The sequence below is a fragment of the Eurosta solidaginis genome, chromosome 1 (assembly GCF_040869045.1).
Source record: "Eurosta solidaginis isolate ZX-2024a chromosome 1, ASM4086904v1, whole genome shotgun sequence".
Taxonomy (NCBI): domain Eukaryota; kingdom Metazoa; phylum Arthropoda; class Insecta; order Diptera; family Tephritidae; genus Eurosta; species Eurosta solidaginis.
Window position 1 is genome coordinate 150,364,491 of NC_090319.1, and position 13,360 is coordinate 150,377,850.

Below are 13,360 nucleotides of genomic sequence, written 5' to 3' on the forward strand. Positions count from 1 at the left end.
TTTATATTTTATAAACAAATAATAATACATTGTGATACTCGTTATTAATTCTTCTCCTTTTTATTTCTTTATTTGCGTGCGATCGCGACCTACGACCTGGGTGCCACATTCCCCCCGCAACATTTGGTCCTTACGCGCCGAGGAAATTAATATTCAGACGCATACTCCAGAGAAAACAGCACTTTTTTAAAAATTTTGCCAATTTTCATAGTTTGGATAAAGCGAACAAAGTCGAAAGAGGTTATTTATTATATCCAACAACATAAAAAACAGCGAAAACACAAAACAAGCGAGCACACATACAGCCACAAATCATCACATACAGTCTATTGACGTCGAGATCACATCATCATACAGTCCATTATCACTCATACAGTCCACTAATATCATCGTCACGACATCACATACAATCTTATCATCATCATACTCATCAGTCAAAGTCCATCATCAAACACATACATTAGCATCACATCTTACAGTCATACACATCATATCATCATCACAATTTGTTATCACTCTACAGTCCATCACATCAACACATCGCTGCCCATCGATCAACTAAAAACACAAGGTACGTGGTTGCTTGGTTGCACAAAACATTTTTTTTTTTTAGTTGCGTGATTTTACGCACGGAAAGTGCATTCCGTGTTAGACAAAAAAGGCAAAGCAAGTGAAATTGTTAGAATTCGTGGTTATAAACACACCAATCGCCTTTTGACGATCGGGTAATTCCCCCCACCAGTGGTAAGGGTTACTCGACACCGCTCAAGGCAGACAGTCAGTGAATTTTTTTTTAGTTTTTTTTTTCACATTCATCACTGCACTGCGTTGTACCCCCTCATCGTCACATACATTGACAAACTTCCTAGTCAGGAACCATAATTTCACTTGGTTGATAGCCGTAGCTTGTCTATCACAGAACTCGCTTTATTAATCAGTTTACGAGCTGAAATAATACCAAAAAGCCGAAAAATTAGCACTGCGTTTGGTGGCTAGTGGCTCATCACAATTGGTCACAAACACAATTTATACTGGTCGCTTCACATTATATAGCTGTATTTTTTTTCAGCGTTTTTTATAATAAATAATTAAAAGTGTAATTTTCCACATTAAGTTGGATATACAAAATTTATTTCCTTTGGTTGGGAAAGATACCCTGGTTGGCTACTCGGGGATACTCATCAACGTTCACATAACACCCTTTTGTATACACATTAAATCCTCGTCAGGATTTCTTTTGTGTTTCACTTTCACTTGTATACACATTAAATCCTCGTCGGGATTTCTATCTGTGGTTTAAACATTACACATTATATCCACATTGGGATTACCATCTGCGTTTTTAATTTTTTTTAAACACGCCAAATTTTTTGGAGAATATTTCTATCTGTGTCCAACACACCCGTTTAGACACATTAAATATTTGCAGACGAATTCTCTTCTCTGCATTGCACATCACTGTAGACACATTAAATCCTCGTCAGGATTTCTATCTGTGCTTGCTGTCACTTTGTACACACTAGAACCTTTCAGGATTTCTATCTGTGCTGCATATCACTATATTTATATCACTTTATACACACTAAATCCTCGTCAGGATTTCTATCTGTGTTCATTTCCATATCACTGTATACACATTGAATCCTCGGCAGGATTTCTATCTGTGGCTTACACAATCCTAGTGAGGATCTCTATAAGTGGTTCATATCACTGGCCACATTACATTCACGGCAAAATTTACATTTGATTAAATTTTTTGCTTATCACTATTCACATAAGATTGCTATCTGTGTTAACACATTCAATCAGACCAGAATTCGTGTGGTCTTGAAGCTTTTACTCACACAGCACAATCACAGCAGGATTGATAGCTGGGCTACGTACAAAAAAACAAAACACTCTTATAATTTTTGCTGCGGTTGAATATACACCAACGCCACTGAGTCTTTTGCCTTCAAGCTCGACACCTTCAAAGAAACAAAATATTCAAATTAATAAAATCAATGGAGACTTATATTAGATTGGCTGATTCCATAGTGGAGTTTGAGAAAGATTTCAACTCTGCCCCGGCCGAATCCCGGAATAAGCACACCCTTGCACTACTGCAAGAGGAGCTAAGGGCACTATGGAAGAAGGCCAAGTCCACATATGAAAGTCTTCTCAGCAATTCTGAACTGTCCAAAGACGAGCTCAGCTCATTAAGAAAGAAGAATAAAAGTTGCTTTGCTTGCTACCTGCAATGCATGTCTGCTGTGGCGGCTGAAGCCGAAGCTATCACCCCACAGCCGGCGAAAGATGAAGCAAAGGATGAAGCCTCTCGCGCCGTGGACATAAAATGCGGCTGCCGCCTTGTGACACCGATGTATTTAAAGGCGACTACCTTTCCTGGCCAGCCTTTACAGATATGTTCACGGCGATATACATCCACAATACTGATCTGAAAGATGTCGAGAAATTATATTATCTAAAACAAAAAACTCAAGGGGAGACAAAAGAAATAGTGGGCAGGTGCTCATTAACAAACGAGGGTTTTGCAACCGCCTGGAAAAATCTAAGCGACAGGTACGAAAATAAACGTATCCTCGTCAACACACAATTAAAACTTTTATTTAATCTGACGGCAGTCGAACAGGAGTGTGGAACCTCCATCAAAAAATTGCAACGGGAGATAAACAATTGCATTTCTGCATTACAATGTCATAATATTGACATCACACATTGGGATGCAATTATAACCTACCTATGCTCCACAAAACTCCCTGAATCTACGTTGGCTCTTTGGGAACAGACCGTAGAACGAAAAACAGATATCTCAAAATGGGAGGATATGGACAAATTCCTGTCCAATCGCTTCCAGACATTAGAGACGGTTTCTGATCTTAGGGGTAACAAAACCACAAAAGCACCCAAAAGTCAAAATTCAAACTCTCGGGAAAATTCTACGAAGCTTGGGGTTTACCAAGCCAGCGTACCCAAATCAGCCTGTAAGATGTGCAACAGTACAGAGCACAAATTACGAAATTGCCAAAAATTCCGTAGGTTGTCCACGTCAGGAAAAATTGAATTTGTCAAAAACAATAGTTACTGTCTGAATTGTCTGTCGGGTGGACACACCGTGACACGATGCACTAGCCAATTTAATTGCAGCAAGTGCCACGCAAGGCACAACACCTTGCTCCATCTTCCGACAGCACAACCAAAGACAACTCCTCAAAGGTGGACTCAAAACACCACCGACAATACACCTTCAACCTCACAACAGGCTAGGGCAAGGATGGAGTCTTAAAAAAGACAAGATAATGCTAATAACGTCTCTTCGTGTCATGCTAACACAACAAAAGGGGTGTTACTAGGAACAGCGCGGGTTAATATAATCTACAACGGAGTGAAATTTTCCGCCCGAGCGCTGATAAACTCTGGGTCCGAATGCTCCTTCATAACAGAAAGACTAAAAAAGCGAATAAACCTTCCATCCAAACGTTTGCATGTGCAGGTGTCAGGAATAAATAATACACCATCTTCACAGGTAAAGGAATCATGTGCGATTACGCTAGGTTCGCTTACAGACCCCTTAGTAAGCATCAATACAGTGGCCCTAGTCCTGCCTCAATTAACAGGGGACCTTCCGACTTGCCAAGTGAGCGCAACGACTCGGCAAGCGTTCCCTGATCTGATTCTGGCGGATAAGAGGTTCTTCATTAATGAACCAGTCGACCTCATACTTGGCGGCGATATTTATCCCCAGATCATACTAAACGGTATACGGAAGAACGTTCTGAATACGCTTCTCGCCCAAGAAACCGTCTTCGGTTGGATTTTAACCGGTCGTGCAGATGCACCTCAACCAACCAATACACGAGTATCCTTTTTCAATGAAATTAGCCTAGACAAGCAGCTAGCCGCTTTCTGGGAACTTGAAAACGTACCTACAAAAAAGGCCCTGACCGAAGATAATGCCTATTGCGAGGCACTATACAAAAACACAACGGAAAGGAATTCAGATGGAAGATATACCGTCGCCCTTCCATTCAAACAAAGCTTCCCAAAAACCGTCTGTTTGGGCCCATCTCTCAAGAGGGTCTGCTCTCAGTTCTATCGGAACGAGACGCGCCTAGCCAAGACACCGGCCCTACAGACGGAATACAATAGGGTACTGACAGAATACGTCACGTTAGGGCACATGTCTAAGGTGCACACCGTAGTACCACCACAATCATCTGATTGCTACTTCTTGCCGCATCATGCGGTTATCAAAGAGGAAAGTACAACGACTAAAGTAAGGGTCGTATTCAACGCGTCGTGCCCGACATCCAATGGCACAAGCCTGAACGATGTGCTACACACCGGCCCAGTACTTCAATCTGACTTAACAATACTACTCCTCCGATGGAGATTCTACAAGTACGTCTTCAACAGGGACATTGAGAAGATGTACAGGCAAATTTGGGTAAAGGAAAATCAAACCCAATACCAAAGAATAGTTTTTCGACTCAAAGCAGAGGACCCTGTCAGCGTGTTTGAGTTCAACACGGTAACCTTTGGGGTAAACTGTGCCCCCTATCTAGCGATCAGAACCCTACATCAACTTGCTGATGACGTCGAAGCATCTCTGCCAACCGCAGCGCACATCTTGCGAAACAGTATGTACGTCGATGACGTCCTTGCAGGGGGGCATAGCATCGAGGCAGCAATCGCGGCTCGCGACGAAATAACAGCTGCATTAAAGTCAGCAGGATTCCCTCTGCGAAAGTGGACCTCTAATTGCAGTAGGATACTACAGGACATACCCAAACCTCACAGGCTTACGGAAGACTTTCTGGAGTTCGAGGAAGCGAGCATGGTAAAAACCCTAGGAATCCGTTGGAACGCGCATTCCGACCATTTTTTTTTTCACAGCGAAACCAATCGAAAACCAGGATATCTTAACAAAGAGGGCGATCCTATCTGCCATCGCCAAACTCTTCGACCCGTTAGGCTGGCTTGCTCCAGTTATCATCGTAGCTAAGATATTAATGCAGAACATTTGGCTGGAGGGGACGGATTGGGATGAACCGGTATCCGCAATCACTTTAGATCAGTGGCAAACTTTTATGCAGGAGTACCCCGCCATTAACCAGATTCGTATACCTCAGTGGGTGCACTTCACACCAACCAACGATTTCGAAATTCACGGCTTCTGTGACGCGTCCGAAAAAGCCTACGCGGCTACGGTTTACGCGCGAGCTAAGATCCACGATAGGATCTACGTTAGCCTACTCATGGCAAAAACAAGGGTGACACCAGAAAAACAATTTCACTACCAAGATTGGAGTTATGCGGTGCTGTCTTGCTGGCTGAGACTTTGGAAAATGTGATGGAGAACCTGCACTTAGGCACATTTAACATTCACCTATGGACAGACTCGACCATCGTCCTAGCATGGATTCGAAAACCCCCGTGTTCCTGGTCAACATTTGTAGCTCACAGAGTGACAAAAATCGTGGAGAAGGTAGGAACGAAAGCATGGCATCATGTCGAGTCCGCATCAAATCCAGCGGACTTAGCCAGCAGAGGACTTCCAGCCACGGACCTAGTCGACAACTCTTTGTGGTGGCAGGGACCTTCTTGGCTGCAAGAAGGCAAAGCGAAATGGCCATCTCAAGGCGAACAGGAGTACCACACAAACATCGAAGAAAAACGAGTGCAAGTGCATGCAGCAACGAACATCAACAATAGCGAGGATATTCTTGATCGGTTTTCCGATCTATCAAGGGCGTTGCAGGTAATCTCCTACATTATAAGATTCGCCAATAGAATCCATCCAAAAACTAAAACGTCCTTTAAAGCAGAGTCGCACCAGATTTCGCCTGACGAAATCAAGGCTACGACTAGCCGCCTCATCAGGATATCCCAAACCAACCACTATGCCGAAGAAATAAGCGCTCTGAGAACTAGGAAACCCATCGCGACCAAAAGCGAGATTTTCTCTCTAGACCCCTTTCTCGACGAAGATAATGTCCTTCGGGTGGGGGGTCGCCTCAACGCATCCAGGGACGTTCCCGTCGACGAGCGTCACCCGATAATCCTCCCTTACGCCTGCCGACTCACCCGTCTCCTGGTCCAGTTTGTCCACACCATTTCCGTACATGGCGGAAACCAACTGATGCCGCGGCTCCTACGCACGCAATACTGGATACCTCGGGTCAAAAACATGATCCGATCCATCATACACAACTGCAAGGCCTGTACGCTATTCCGCAAACGTTCCCCGACGCAACTCATGGGAACCCTCCCTGCGGAACGCACCACCTTTAGCAGGGCATTTACCAACACCGGGGTGGATTTCGCCGGACCGTTTGACATCAAGTCTTAAAGCGGACGAGGATGCCGCATGTCTAAGGGATACGTCTGCCTATTCGTCTGCTTTGCGACTAAGGCGATCCACTTGGAGGCGACTAGCGACCTCAGCACCGCCGCGTTTCTCGCAGCATTTAGACGGTTTGTCGCCAGACGAGGATGCCCGGAAAACCTCTATTCCGACAACGGAACGAACTTTGTCGGCGCGTCAAGGGCTCTCCGCTCAGAGGTCAAGGCATTCCTCGTTGATGCGCGCAACCAAACCCTCTCTAAATATGCCCACCAAACCCTGACATGGCATTTCATACCAGCAGCTGCTCCTCATATGGGCGGGCTGTGGGAAGCGGGGGTCAAGAATTTCAAAACCCATTTCAAAAAGATCGCATCGGATCATAAATTTACTCTCGAGGAGTTTAGCACCCTCCTGTGTAGGATTGAATCCTGTCTCAACTCCCGCCCTCTAAGCCCGTCTTCAAATGACCCGTCTAACCTGGAGCCACTTACCCCCGGGCACTTCCTAGTCGGGGGCCACCTACTAGCGCCCCCAGAGATCGACGTCAGCGAGAATCGCGCATCACTCGTCAATCGATGGGAAAAACTCAAGGCGCTGCATCAAACCTTCTGCAAACGGTGGAAAACGGAGTATCTCACCGAATTGCAGAAGCGCGTTAGGTGGAAGCATTCACAATCAAACCTTAAACAGGGAGACCTAGTCATTAAGGAGGATAATCTGCCCCCTAACGAATGGAGACTAGGTCGGATAGCCAACCTTCATTATGGCCCCGATAACCGAGTTCGAGTCGTCGAACTAGATACGGCAAGGGGACAAACCACCAGACCAATCACAAAATTGGTCCTTCTACCACCCCCCAGTGAGGGTGTGGAAGATCTGTAACTCCCAACCGCTCTAACAAATCCCATAACCCAGCTCTCGTTCACCCCGAACGAGGCCAACAAATCCCATAACCCCGAACGAAGCCAACAAACCACTTAACCCCGCTCTCGTTCACCCCGAACGAGGCCAACAGAACCCTACTGCAGATCCACTATCTGCCACAGCATACCAGTGAATCAATAATCACAATTTTGTCTTAAAACATCTAATATTTTATTACCGTAAGGTAATATAGTTAACATCCTACCTTTTAAATCTGTTTGCGTCCGTTTCGTAGGGCGCAGGTTCTGCCATCCTCCGTTAGGTGGTGCGCAGGTTCTGGGTTTTGGCTGTAGTAGCATTGGTAGCAGTTCCTCGGGTCAACTTGGTTTCGCCTTGAAATTAACGGACTTGAAATTAAGGTGGCTTAGCTATCGTTACTGCCTACTTACCATCATAAATTAATTCCAATCAACGGGTGGCTGTCCAACACAGGCTGTATAGTTTGACCACCAAAGATTTGACCAAACCCAAGTAAACGCCAAGGCTTCTCCACACGACGACTTAAAGCAATTTTCTCGCCCTCCTCAGTGCATACTGGTGTAGTAGCACAATTTTTAGCTAAATCACCCTTTGTAACCTGGTTAAAAAAAAAAAAAACCCAATCAGCTTAATGTTTTAGTTTAAAAATTAGCATTTTGTTCTTTAAATTTCTAAATAAATGTTTACATTTATTGGTTGGCTTTTTCATTAAGTTTTTGTTCTTTAGCTCGAGAATGCATGCAAGCGCTTAAAATAGGCATTTCAAGGGCTCTTGGTTTTTTAGAAATAATAATGATAATAAGTGCAACAAAGAATTCATTTCTCATATAAATGAAAAACCAAAAAAAAGGTAGCTAATTATGATTCTCGCAGTTTAACCAATACTGTGCGGTTGTGTGAATTTAGTATAATTTAAACAATAAGTGTTCGGTTATGAATAACACTTACCAATGTAGAGAAACATCGTTATTTGATGTTCTAACCCCTTTCAAGTAGCTTCGGTTGCTGCCACGATGCACAGTCGGTTGATTCTCATATTACAAATAGTATTGGATATGGCTAAGCTCATGATGTACAACATACAAGTAATGACTATTAACTTCTGTAAACATTTTGATGCGTACATCGCTATTTTGATAGCGGATGCATACCGAGTGATTGAAAAAAAAAAAACATTGGTCGCCTAATTCAAACATTTTTTTGGACGGTATAATTCTGTTTCGGCATTTCGCCAGCCACTTCAACAAAGGGCTTTTCGGCATATGGTGTGAATAGAGACAGAGCATTTTCCCATGAATAACCCTGCAATTCACGATAGAAGGGTAATATGGCGTTATAAACTTTGTCCAAATTTGGCTTCAAAATCGAGATCTTCATAGAAGTGTAACCAATAATCAACGTAAGATGAGTAGCCATTCAAACGCGCTGCCTCGCGAGTCAGCTCAACATAAGTTTTGAAATTTTCGCGCATTGGGGTACCAGCTTTATCATGCCACTCACGCCAATAATGTCTTAATTCCCTTGGATCGCGGCTCTTTGAAAGGCGCTCCTGTGCATGTGTTTCCAACTACAACGCACAAGTTATACCCTTTTTGTATGGGCAAATAATGGCATTGGCATCATTTGATTGCATTGAACTAATAGCCTTCAGTTCCTGGCAGGGCATCTATACCCAAATCTCCAAGTATGTTGGCTTGTCGCTTCATACCTTCACCTTTGGATTCTACATATACTAAAGCTACAACTTTTTTGCCACCTCCTTGTTAACAGCGGCATTTTTCCGTGGCCATGGCCATCATAGTCTTCCGATTTTCCTCAGTCACATTCGGATTATATATCTAAGAAGTGAGGAACTCATTGCGCCGACGTTGACGTAGTAATTCGTTTTCGCGATTAAAAAAGGCTTGTGCCTCTGAGTTACAGAGTTGCTGCTTAATGAAGCAACAGAATTAACACAAATACATTTTGCAATCTAAAAATAGTCTGGCTTTCATGGTTCGAAGTTTTAATGATTGTTTCTCCGTAGGAGGGTAGCGCAGTACACTGCTGTGCGAACGCGACTGATATGAAATTCGATTAATTCAATTAAATATGTATATTCAAGGAACATACAAATATTGATTGGGAAGAAATTCTGATGATAACTTTTTGAATTGAATGAACTGCGGGTTTTCACATTCTGCTATTTTACGTATACGATTGCCAATAAAATATGGACCATCACCGATACGCGAATCGGATACGCGTATTTTTTATAACTACGATGACGCTTTCCACTTATACTACTATAGTAAAAGTATTCACGTTGACTAGAATCCATATTTAAATTGGAAGCGGCAACCGAAGTGCTCGGGCAGTCTATATCCATGGCGGCAGGTGAATTGTTTAGCCTTACTATTCTGCTCATACCTGACTTGCCTGCAAATGTTTCAGTGGATAATCTTCTTAGTTGTAGAACGGAATTTGTATCTTCCCCATAATTACGAGCCCATTTTACGCAATCTAAGAAATTGCTGGATCTTTCATCGATCAGCTCTGTCTTAACTGATCCCAAAACCTCTAAGGGTCGAATACCCCATAAATTTATAATGCGTTCAATGAAATTGGGAACAATGAATGTGATGAGTGTTGTGCGGCATTTTCCGCTGATTGGGTACCTATACCCGCAAACCTATCGCAAGCCCGCTGCAATATATGTATGTTCGATTGCATTTGGGAAACTCTCCAATGCATAGGTATACTCCTTTTATAAATGCACCATCGCCATTCCGCCCCTGGCGTGGGAAACGCGGTATTTGATTATACCATACCCTGGAGAAGGTCAATACCGGGTGTGGGTGTGTGCCAACCAAGTAATTCATGCCATTGCGTAAACACTCCTTTGTTAGAAACTGCATTGGGAATATTTTCCAAAAGTATTGTGGCTGCAGTCGTAAATAGGGGATAGGACAGTTCTTTTGCTTCCACAGGATTTTCAATAGTGAACATATTCACGACGTTTCCCAAAAATGCAAGGGTCTTAGTTGCAGGCATATGGTTAATAAAATCTGAAAACCATATAATATCTTCGGCAGCTTGGAGGAATCGCTTCAGGACTTGCATCGCAGTGAGTTGCTCCATGCACTGTGGTGTTATTATATTTAAATGATACAACAGAGCCGGAACCGATAAAATTTCTGTTAGAAATTGAGTTAGTAAACTACGACTGAATTCACCATCAATTAGAAGGCGGGTAGACAGGGTCATTATCGCTTTCAAAGTCACAGGTTTAATAGAAAGATCTTCACGAGCGGTGCCTTTTAAAAGGATTGATCGCATTGTTTTGAAGAAACCGCACTGCACTAATTTCCCTGGAATATTACAGCATATTTTTTGTAAGGCAGGCTGCACCTTATCAAACGGTTTGCTTCTGCGAATACCCCAAGACTTTGGTGATGTGAAGACAACTAAAGTATGCAAATACAATGCCAATGATGTGCTATCGGTATGATTTTCTGGTCTTATGTCCTCCAACACTTGGCAGCATAAACTCAAAAAAAAAGATTTGATATATGCCAACCAAGGCAAGCCTTTATCTTTGTGTAGACAAAGTGCTGCATATGACATCTTGGACGATTCTGATTCCATAGCTTTATCCAGATATCGACACAAACGTTCAAATCGTTCACGCGATGCATCAACCACTACGGCTTGTTTTTTGTGTTGAAAATGTGTAAGGAAGCGTAGCACAACTGGGTATACATTATTGCAGGTAAGAGCTCGACATCCTTGTCATTTCTTTCATTTCCAATTAAATTGTCAAAATCGGAAACTATCTTTTGTGATACTGCCTACGTGCCACATATCCCTTCCATTGCGCTTGTATTTGCATGGCTGCCCAATCACGACGTTCTTTCCAAAGCCCTTTCCTCTCTTGCCGCTTTGGTATGTTCCAAAAGAGAATTTTTCTGCGATTCGGAGGATACAAACATTTTCTTATATTAATTGATACGAGAATGTTGGAGCTCAGTACATTCACATTTCAAATAATTTTGCGTTGGCAATTGTCATCCACAAGATTAAAACCTGTTCAAACATTGCATCATCGTATAAAACTTTAGCTTCAAATGTAATATCCACTTTAATTTCAATAATAAACAGAACGAAATTATAGTTTTTCTAATTTCTGTAAGAATATCGATTTTCAAGTGGTTCTAGAAGGCTAAAACGAAACAAAAGAAGAAGAAATTAGAATCTTTATAAAATTATAAAAAAAAGGAACGATACCTGCATACTTACCAATTCTTCATAGTGAAAATTCATTCAAAATGTATCTATACTCATTTCCATGAATGAATGACATTTTGAATGAATGAATCAAGGTTGCCACTCGATGACATTTGCTTTTGTCTCTTCTTATGCCGTAAACACATTGCGCGCGACCCCATGAGATCACAAGTTGGATCCGCGGGATCCAACAAACTCGAGTGTTAGTAGCCGAACAAAAAACCAACTAACGAAAACCCTGAAGAGACAGCCTGGTTTCACTGAAAACACACGCGCCAGGTTGTATGTCGATAGTTTTTTTTTTTGACATTCGGCAGTATTTTTTATTCTCTTTTCTTTTTTTGAGAAAAGTTTGTAGTTTGACAATTTGGTGCACAGACACACAATTAAAACCAACTTTCTTGTGGAAACAAAAGGTGAAACCACTCGAGACCAAAATAATTCTCGCGGTTTATTTGCATTGTTTTCATTGTTAAAAAGGGTAGTGCAAAATTAAAATGTAAAACATAAACAAAAACATGGCACACTCAATGGTGGTCTCGCTTTCATGACAGAAATTGTTTTTTTTTGTGTATTGAAGTTCCGACAGACTTTCGTCAGTACCTTTTTAGCTTGAAATCCCAGCAGGAATAAAGTAGTGTCATCTATGCTTTCGATACTACAAACAAGGGAGGAATTAAACTTTTTAGAACAGCTATAAATTTAATGTCGCGTCAGGACTCACCTGGTTACGGCCTGTTAGATGCCTGCGCTCCCACCAGCATTATCGATGCCAATCTGTGCAAGGATCTACACCTGGAGCGTAACAATACCGCACGTCTTTCGAGGTGCACCGTCGTTCTTCGACGGAAGTATGGGGTAGCGGGAAAGATTACGACCCAAGCCACCGTAATATCGAACTATGCCAGGTTAAACCCCAAGGCAAATCTGGACCCGTCGGTAGCGGCCCTATTCCAGTTCATGAAGCTGGCCGATCCGACATTTTACCGATCGTCCCCAGTGTTGCTCACTTTGGGCGCCGACGTCTACGCCAGTATTATGGTCGGAGGCACACCCACGTCAGCTGTCGGCGGGCTCCTCACCCAAGCCACAATTTTCGGCCTCGTCGTGTCTGGAGCCCACCCACTATAAAAAACCTTAATTATACCACAAGGTGCATTTTAAACCAAGCAACCCCACGTACTTGAATACTAACGCTTTTCTTTTTCATCCACAGTTCAGCGAGGCTGCATTACTGCGAGCACGGATGTCCGCCGGAGATCGTACTTACGATCCTACTATACATACGTATCATATTTTTTAAATTTATTTAGTTTATCCCGCCTTGGGAAGGTTGCTGGCGTACTCACCGAGTTTCAAGTTGCTCGCCGCAAGGGGGCCGGCATGTTTAGGCCACCAGCCTAAATATTTCGGACCACCCTAACACGCACATTAGTTATTTATTTATAATTATTACCGGTAACGGCTAACACCAGCCGAAAGCTAACCTTGAAGGGGGAAAACTCAACGAAAGTTAGCTATCGGCAGGTGCCGCGGACTTGTTCGCGGTTTTGTTCCTGCTTTCTATTTTAGTTGTTGTAGTTCACTGCTCTTTATTTCAATTGAATTCTTTAGTTAAATTTAGATTGTAGTTTTTTGCCTCTGTGTTTCACTTATTTTGCAGATTGCGTGTTGCAGTTTTGTTTTTCTAATTTGGAACGTCAAAGAGCCAGCAGCTAGCCCCAGGTGAGTAGTAAAAAGTGAGTTAATAAAAACCAACCATCTAGGCCAAATTTAGGGCAGAACAACGTCTGCTGGGTACGGTACCCCATAACGGCATAAACTAATCGAGATAGATATAGA

At 42.8% G+C, this 13,360-nt stretch overlaps 1 protein-coding gene and 1 pseudogene across 3 annotated transcripts in view; both read right to left on the minus strand.

The window, feature by feature from the left end:
• nompB (intraflagellar transport protein 88-like protein nompB) overlaps positions 1 to 13,360 on the minus strand; it is a 524,325-nt gene that overhangs the window by 401,143 nt on the left and 109,822 nt on the right. The window lies entirely within an intron of this gene.
• Positions 10,027 to 11,223, minus strand: LOC137238957 (ubiquitin-protein ligase E3B-like; annotated as a pseudogene).